At 41.7% G+C, this 8,578-nt stretch overlaps 1 non-coding gene across 1 annotated transcript; it reads left to right on the top strand.

The window, feature by feature from the left end:
• Nucleotides 1-1,359: 1,359 nt before the first annotated feature.
• On the top strand, nucleotides 1,360-1,431 carry TRNAW-CCA. Its single transcript has one exon. It is a non-coding gene; the product is annotated as a tRNA-Trp (tRNA).
• Nucleotides 1,432-8,578: the final 7,147 nt, after the last annotated feature.

The following is an 8,578-nucleotide window of genomic DNA, read 5'->3' as shown; positions in this document are numbered from 1 at the left end:
CCTTAGAAGAAATGGAGTAGCCAACATAGTCAACAGAAGAGTCTGAAATGCAGCACTTAGATGCAAACTCAAAAATGACAGAATGATCTCTGATTGTTTCCAAGTCAAACCATCCAATATCATGGTAACCCAAGTCTATGCCCTAACCAGTAATGCCAAAGAAGCTGAAGTTGAATGGTTCTATGAAGACCTATAAGACCTTCTAGAATTTACACCCAAAAGAGATGTCCTTTTCATGATAGGGGACTGGAATGCAAAAGTAGGAAGTCAAGAAACACCTGGAATAAAAGGTAAATTTGGCCTTGGAATACAGAATGAAGCAGGGCAAAGGCTAATAGAGTTTTGCCAAGAGGACACACTGGTCATAGCAAATACCCTCTTGCAACAACACAAGCGAAGACTCTACACATGGACATCACCAGATGGTCAACACTGAAATCAGACTGATTATATTCTTTGCAGCCAAAGATGGAGAAGGTCTATATAGGCAGCTCACAATAAACTGTGGAAAATTCTGAAAGAGTTGGGAATACCAGACCACCTGACCTGCCTCTTGAGAAATCTGTATGCAGGTCAGGAAGCAACAGTTAGAACCTGACATGGAACAACAGACTGGTTCCAAATAGGAAAAGGAGTACGTCAAGGCTATATGTTGTCACCCTGCTTATTTAACTTGTATGCATAATATATCATGAGGAACGCTGGGCTGGATGAAGCACAAGCTGGAGTCAAGATTGCTGGGAGAAACATCAATAACCTCAGATATGCAGATAACACTACCCTTATGGCAGAAAGTGAAGAAGAACTACAGAACCTCTTGATGAAAGTGAAAGAGGAGAGTGAAAAAGTTGGCTTAAAGCTCAACATTCAGAAAACAAAGATCATGGCATCTGGTCCCATCACTTCATGGCAAATAGATGGAGAAACAGTGGAAACAGTGTCAGGCTTTATTTTTGGGGGCTCCAAAATCACTGCAGATGGTGACTGCAGCCATGAAATAAAAAGACGCTTACCCCTTGGAAGGAAAGTTATGACCAACCTAGACAGCATATTAAAAAGCAGAGACATTACTTTGCCAATAAGGGTCCATCTAGTCAAAGTTAGTTTTTCCAATTAGTCATGTATGGATGTGAGAGTTGGACTACAAAGAAAGCTGAGTGCCGAAGAATTGCTGCTTTTGAACTGTGGTGTTGGAGAAGACTCTTGAGAGTCGCTTGGACTGCAAGGAGATTCAGCCAGTCCATCCTAAAGGAGATCAGTCCTGGGTGTTCATTGGAGGGACTGATGTTGAAGCTGAAACTCCAGTACTTTGGCCACCTGATGCGAAGAGCTGACTGATTTGAAAAGACCCTGGAGACTTCCCTAGTGGCTCAGATGGTAAAGTGTCTGCTTCCAATGCAGGAGACCCGGGTTCAATCCCTGGTTTGGGAAGATCCCCTGGAGAAGGAAATGGTAACCCACTCCAGTACTCTCGCCTGGAAAATCTCATGAACAGAAGAGCCTGGTAGGCTACAGTCCATGGGTCGCAAAGAGTCAGACACGACTGAGTGACTTCACTTTCACTTTGATGCTGGGAAAGATTGAAGGCGGGAGGAGAAGGGGATGACAGAGGATGAGATGGTTGGATGGCATCACCGACTCAATGGACATGAGTTTGAGTAAACTCCTGGCATGCTGCAATCCATGGGGTCGCAAAGAGTCGGACACAACTGAGCAACTGAACTGAACGGAAGGTCACAAATATTCTCTCCTAGAAATTAATAATTTGGCTTTTATATTTAAGACACAATCTTTTAAATTTTGTGTATATGGATATCAAATTGCCCCAGCAACGTCTGATAAAAAGATAATCCTTTGCTCCACTGAACTGGTTTGGTACATTTGTCCAAAATCAATTGACCATAAATATTTTAAACTCTTAGTCTGTACTTATGCTAGTGCCACACTGTCTTGATTATTGTAGCATTAGAGTAAATTTTGAAAGCAAGAAGTTTAAGTCCTACATTTGCTTTGTTCTTCTATTTCAAAACTATTGTGGCTTTTTGGTATCCTTTGCATTCCCATGTCAAATTTCTGCAAAAATATGCCTCTTGGGATTTTACAGAGAAATATGATAGATCTTTGTATACTGGTCTTATATTCTGCAACATTGCATATTTATTATGTATGCTAAGTCTCTTCAGTTGTGTCTGACTCAGCACGATGCTGTGAACTGTAACCTGCCAGGCTCCTCTGTCCATGGGATTCTCCAGGCAAGAATACTAGAGTGGGCTGCCATGCTCAACCCAGGGATCAAACCCATATTTCTTATGACTCCTGCACTGGCAAGCAAATTCTTTACAACTATGAATTCCTTAAGGTTTTATATCTTTTGCAAATACAAATTATTTACTTCTTCCTTTCCAATTTAATTTTATTATTCCTTTCTTCCCTTTCTCTCTCCCCCCACCTTTCTCTACCTTTTCTTTCTTTCCTATCCTTCTTCTTTTCCCTTCCTATCTTCCTGTCTCCCTCATTTCCTTGCTTCCCATTTTCTTTTTCTTTCATCCTTCCCTCCCTTCCTTCTTTCCTCTTTCTCTCTCCTTTCTTTCCTTCCAGAATGCTGTTGACCTGAAGTGGTAAGAGTAAACATCCTTCCTTTATTTCCAACCTTACAGAGGAAAGCATTCAGTCTTTCATTGTCAAGTATGATTTTAGCTCTAAGGGTTTTTTTTTTTAAGTATTGATGCAGGGTACCCTATCTACCCCCTTCTGATGTCTATGTCAGAAGCTTTCTCTATCTCCTTTATACTTTAATAAAACTTTATCGCACAAAAGCTCTGAGTGATCCAGCTTCATCTCTGGCCCCAGATTGAATTCTTCTCCGGAGGCCAAGAACCCCGGCATCTTTGCGTGATTCAGAAACAACCTTTCATCTTGGGGGCTTGTCTGGAATACTTTAGGACAAGATAAGGATGCTTGGAGCTCTAGTTCTTTGTTCTCCTAGCGAACACGTTTTCCGCTGTACTTTACTAACTCTACAGTGTGGTTGTGTGAATGAATGAAATGCCCTGCATGAAGCAAGTGAGGAGCCCTGCTCTGCAGTTCCCTGGCGACCTCATACAGCTTATGGCAGAAACCTGTCAGGGGTTTATACCGACCTGCCAATGCCAAGAGGCACCCAACGTCTCCTTCGGGAACCAACTAGAAATAGGCAAAGCGTGTGGACTGAACTCTCCTTTCTCAGTCAAACTTTTCGGTCTCTTTGACCATTTCATAACTCCTTAAAAATTAGAAGTACTAACCTAATCTATTGGATCATAGACTTTCAAGGGACTTGAAAGTGTACTATGACTTAGGTTCCCAAACTTAGATTGGTAGTCAGGAAGCACCTAGCCTCGCTAGGCATGGTAAGTTTGAAAACTAGAGGGAGTTCTAGCTCCAAGAGCATCTCTGAGGTTAAAGGTTACTCAGATTGGAACTACAGGGGATATTTTTCTTCCTTCGGTAACGCTCCTAGTGGGTAAGAGGAGGCTCATGCTGGTGTGGTTACGCTTGGAAGAAACATCTCATTTTCATGTTTGTATCAGTCTTACTGCCATCAGGAATGTACTCAGGGTCGTGCACAGGGACTCAGGTGACGAATGTTTCCCCCAGCGGTCTTGGCTTGGGAGGCATTCCGGAAGGTTACTCTGATTGCACCCCGGGTGGCATCAGAGGCAAGCACGGTTTTAATGGTGAGGAGCTGGACATCAGTCAAGGATGCCATCAGGTCTACCCTTGGTGCATCCCCACCCCGTCTCAGTGGTAGAACCGGGACGGACGAGTTGGTCGCCTCCGTCAGTAAGGGACAGACTAAGTCCGACCAGGGAAGGAAAGCTTCGGTGTAAAGTCTGTCTACACCCACATCTAGAGCAGGGAGGGACGCCTCTGGTAGAAAAACGGCGCTGGTGGCTTTTTTCCTCTCTTACAGATGGGAGCTAACAATTCCAGACTCACTCCTTTAAATTGTATCCTGAAAAACTGGGATAGATTTGATCCCCAGGGCTTAAAGAAGACACACCTGGTCTTCCTGTGTGATACTGCATGGCCGCGGTACCCACTGGAGGACGGCGAACAGTGGCCAGTTGGAGGGTCTCTTAAGTATAATACTGTTTTACAATTAGACCGGTTCTGTAGAAAACAAGGGAAATGGGTGGAAGTAGCATATGTGTTGCCCTTTTCCGCTCTGCTAAATATGCCAGACTTAGGTCCCAAGGGTATAGGTTTGCGTGTGAAACCTTCAGCCCCCCCCCCCCCAACCCGTCCTCTTACTTTGCCCCCGTACCCGGGTCTCCAAACTGAGGTTCCAACTGTCTCAGTCTCAGTGGAAACCCAAATTGAGATTCGAGCTGTCCCCACATAGAGGCCCAAACAACTCCTGTCTCAGTACTTCAGACTACTGTGGTTTCAATAGAAACTCAGACCATTGAAGTAAGAGATGAGATGGAGGACAGGAGACAAAGAGATAAAGAAAAGCAGGTTTCTCCAATCTATCCCTGGGATATGTGCAGAGCAGCAAGAGAGACTGAGGAACAGCCACTCAAGTTGTTGCCTCTTCATGAAGTACCCACCGGGAGAAATTATCAGTCTATGAGAGTTAATAGGCCTTTTTCTTATGAAGAAATACAAAGAATCAAGGAGGATCTGGGAGACTATTTAGAGGACCCAGAAAAATATATTAGAGCTTTTAAAGGTGTTGCTCTGCTTTATGACCTTACTTGCAAGGATGCGATGTATATCTTGGGACAAATGCTGACTCCCGACTCAAAGACTCGAGTTTTGGGAAAAGCAGTTGTTTATGGAGATGAATGGCTTGGTAATGAGTCAATAAGAAAGAGGGAGGACGAGATAACCGCCCTCCCCACTGGGAATCAGGCAGTCCCAATTACAGAACCAGACTGGGACTACAACACAGCAAAGGAAGATGGGATCAGAGTCATTTTGTCAGATGTATTCTTGAAGGACTCAGGCAGGCACATTCTAAGCCTTTAAACTACGGCAAACTGGCAAACATAGAACAGGAGGAGAAGGAAGCTCCTGGTAAATTCCTAGACAGACTGAGAGAAGCCCTTCGCAGATTCACTGAGATTGATCCCGAAAGTGAGGAGGGAAAAGTGATCTTAAAGGATAGATTTCTCACTCAGTCGGCTCCAGATATTCGCGGTAAGTTATCAAAACAGGCGTATGGACCAAATCAGTCTTTAGATAATCTGTTACAACTGGCTCACACAGTCTATTATGGAAGGGAATATGAGGAAAAGAAAGAAAGGCAGAGAAAGACAAAGGAACAGGAGGAAGCCTTCGCAATGGCTATGAAAACCGTTCTTAAACAGCCTGAGAGAAATGCCCAGAGGGACCCAGGTGAAAAGGGATGGGCTTGCTATTACTGTGGAAAGGAGGGACACCTCAAGCGGGATTGCCCTCAGGCATCTAAGCCGCCCCTGGCTCCATGTCTGGTCTGCAAAGGACCACACTGGAGGAGAGACTGCCCCCAGAGGCATAAGTTTCAGGGGTTGGACTCTCAAGACAACCAGGACTGAAGGTGCCCCGGGGTCCCCACACAAGCTCCTATCCTAATTACACCTGAGGAACCCCAGGTATTGATAACTGTGGGAGGCCAATCCGTCGATTTCCTTTTAGATACTGGGGCAACTTACTCCGTGCTATCCCTTGAGCCCTTCTGGGAAGGCCCTTACCAGCTTATTCTTTCTTCTCCCACAACTGTCAAAGTACCAGGAATTGATTCGTGGGTACATCACACTTAAGAGGTGGCACCCTGACCAGAACTAAGTGATGTCATTTTATGTTTTTACTTTCTATGCTCTGACTTTGTACTTTTCAGATTGGCCTGATAATCTATGTGAGCCTACCTATGCTGACTCCAAAACTCCTGAGTCTGCCATTTGATCCTCAAGACAACGCCTTCCTGTGCTGGGCTCACTCCTATGCTGCATTCCACAATCGGTCTAACTGCTGGGTCTGTGGACCACTCCCTTCTTTATCCGTAGAAGGCTTCCCATGGTGGACATCTCCACTTCAAGGAAAGGACTTTCTCCAAGTCTGCAAATACCTTCAACAATCGCATGTGATGCCTCTTCTTAAACTAATGATATCTAACAACCCTAAAATGGACTGATGTAACTATGGACATAATGTGACTTTTCATTTTGGTGACTATTTTGCCTTACATTTGTAACTGTATAATGGGGTTTTCTAACCATCTAAAAGCTTAATTTACAAGTGGTTGTCCGAGCTCCTATGAGTGCCACAGCCTCCTCCAACTATTACTTGGGGCCCCTGGATCAGAGACCCTCAATATGAGGGTTAGAAGAATATGTTGCCTCAACAATTTAGGGACTATGCCCCTAAACAGCAGGAAGTAGTTATGGAATGAAAACGACACCCCTTTCCCTTGGCAACATAATTCTCCTAAATGAAAAGGGGGAAATGAGAGAGTCATTTCCTAGGCAGGTTGATAGGAAGTCTAGGGGTCCCCAAGGAGAGAGAAGTCTGGAATATTCAAGGAGGAAGAAAGGACAAACTTTTTACATTTTTCCTCTACATTCCTTAGGATTATATAACAATAATGTATCCTGCCTGAGGACAGTCTTTGGATTAAACCTTCTGGCTAATTCTGTTATCTTAAAACATAAATTATGGGAGTAGGTCTGGTCTTTACAAGGATGTATCCTGCCTGAGGACAGTCTTTGGATTAAGCCTTCTGGCCAACTCTTATCTTAAAATGTAAATTATGACAGTAGGTCTGGTGAGGTCTTTACAACCTCCAGACATTCTTTGGATTCATTAGAGAGTATATAACTCCATTGCTAACACTAGCAAGCGGGTACTCTTTCTACCACCTTCTGATGTCTATGTCAGAAGCTTTCTCTATCTCCTTTATACTTTAATAAAAACTTTATTGCACACACACACACACACACACACACACAAAATAAGGTATTGATGCATTTTATCAGGTCAAGGATGCTCCTTTCTATCCCTAATTTAAGAGTTTTATTATGAATGGAAGTTGTTGTTCAGTTGCTAAGTCGTGTCCTACTCTGTGACACCATGGATTGCAACACACCTGGCTTCCTTGTCCTTCATTGTCTCCTGGTGTTTGCTCAAACGGATGGGTGTTGGGTTCTGCCAAATGCTCTTCCTTTGCATCTATTGAAATGACCATGTGACTTTTTTCCTTTATTCTTTTAAGATAGTGTATTACATTAATTTTCACATATTAAATAAATCTTGCATTCTTGGGATAAATTCCACTTGATCACAAGGTATAACCTTTTTGTAGGTTTCTGGATGTGGTTTGCTAATATTTTGTTGTAGGTTTTTTGTATATATATTTATGACAAATATCATTCTGTAGTCTTTTCTTATGATAGCTCTGTATTTTGTATCAGAACAACACTGACCTCATAAAATGAGCTGGAAAATGTCCCCCTCTCCTCTATGTTCTGGAAGAGCTTCTGAAATACTGATATAATTTCTTCTTTAGATATTTGACAGAATATGCCAATAAATCTGTCTGGGCCTGGGCTTTCCTTTGTGGACAGATTTTAACACTAATTCAATTTGTATGTTTGTTACAGGTCTATTTAAATATTCTTTCTTTAATCAATTTTAGTAGTTTGTTTCTTTTAGGGAATTTGTCCATTTAATTCATGCTATCCAATTTGTTGGCATAAAATTGGTTTTTAAATTTTGTAGAAAGAAAATCTCCTCTTTCAGTCCTGATTTTGGTAATTTTTGTCTTCTCCATTCTTTGCCAGGGGAGGAAAGACTCAGTCTACCCAATTTTTTGTCAATTTTTTTGCTCTATTCTCCTGTTTTCAGCTTAATTAATTTATGCTCTAACTTCATTATTTTTTTCCTTCCCCTTTCTTTGGCTTTTAGTTAATTTTTTTCAAGCTTAAGGCAGAATCTAATGTTAATTTAAATTTTTTCTTCTTTGCTAGTAAAGACTTTTACTGATATAAATTTTCCTCTAAACACTGTTTTGGTATATACCTTAAATCTTGATATGTTGTATTTTGTTTTCATTTAGTTCAAAATACTTTCTAATTTCTCTTGTGGTTTTTTTTTTTTTTTTCCTATGACCCATGGGGTATTCAAAAACATATATTTAAATTTTCAAAATTGAGAATTTTTCCAAGTTTCTTTCCATTGTTGATTTTTAATTTAATTCCATTGTGTTCATATTGTATAATTTTAATCCTCTTAAGTATATTAACATTTCTTTCTTTTATAGGCTAGTAACAGGTCTACCCTGGAAAATATTCCACATAGCTCAGAAAGAATGTATCTGTAAACATGTGCATACTAAGCGAAAGTTTCAAATTTCTCACCATTAATTATGTTAACTTAGGTTTTTGTAAATTTAAAAGTTTTTTTATTAATTTATTCATTTTTGCTGGCACTGTGTCTTTATTTCTGTGAGTGGGCTTTTCTCTAGTTGCAGTGTGGAGACTTACTGTAGTGGCTTCTTTTGCCACAGAGCAGGGCTCTAGGCACACAGGCTCAGCAGTTGCAGCTCACAGGCTCTTAA

The sequence above is a fragment of the Cervus elaphus genome, chromosome 19 (assembly GCF_910594005.1).
Source record: "Cervus elaphus chromosome 19, mCerEla1.1, whole genome shotgun sequence".
NCBI lineage: Eukaryota > Metazoa > Chordata > Mammalia > Artiodactyla > Cervidae > Cervus > Cervus elaphus.
The sequence above is the reverse complement of the archived record's forward strand: the minus strand, read 5'-3'. Positions and strand labels throughout refer to the sequence as shown.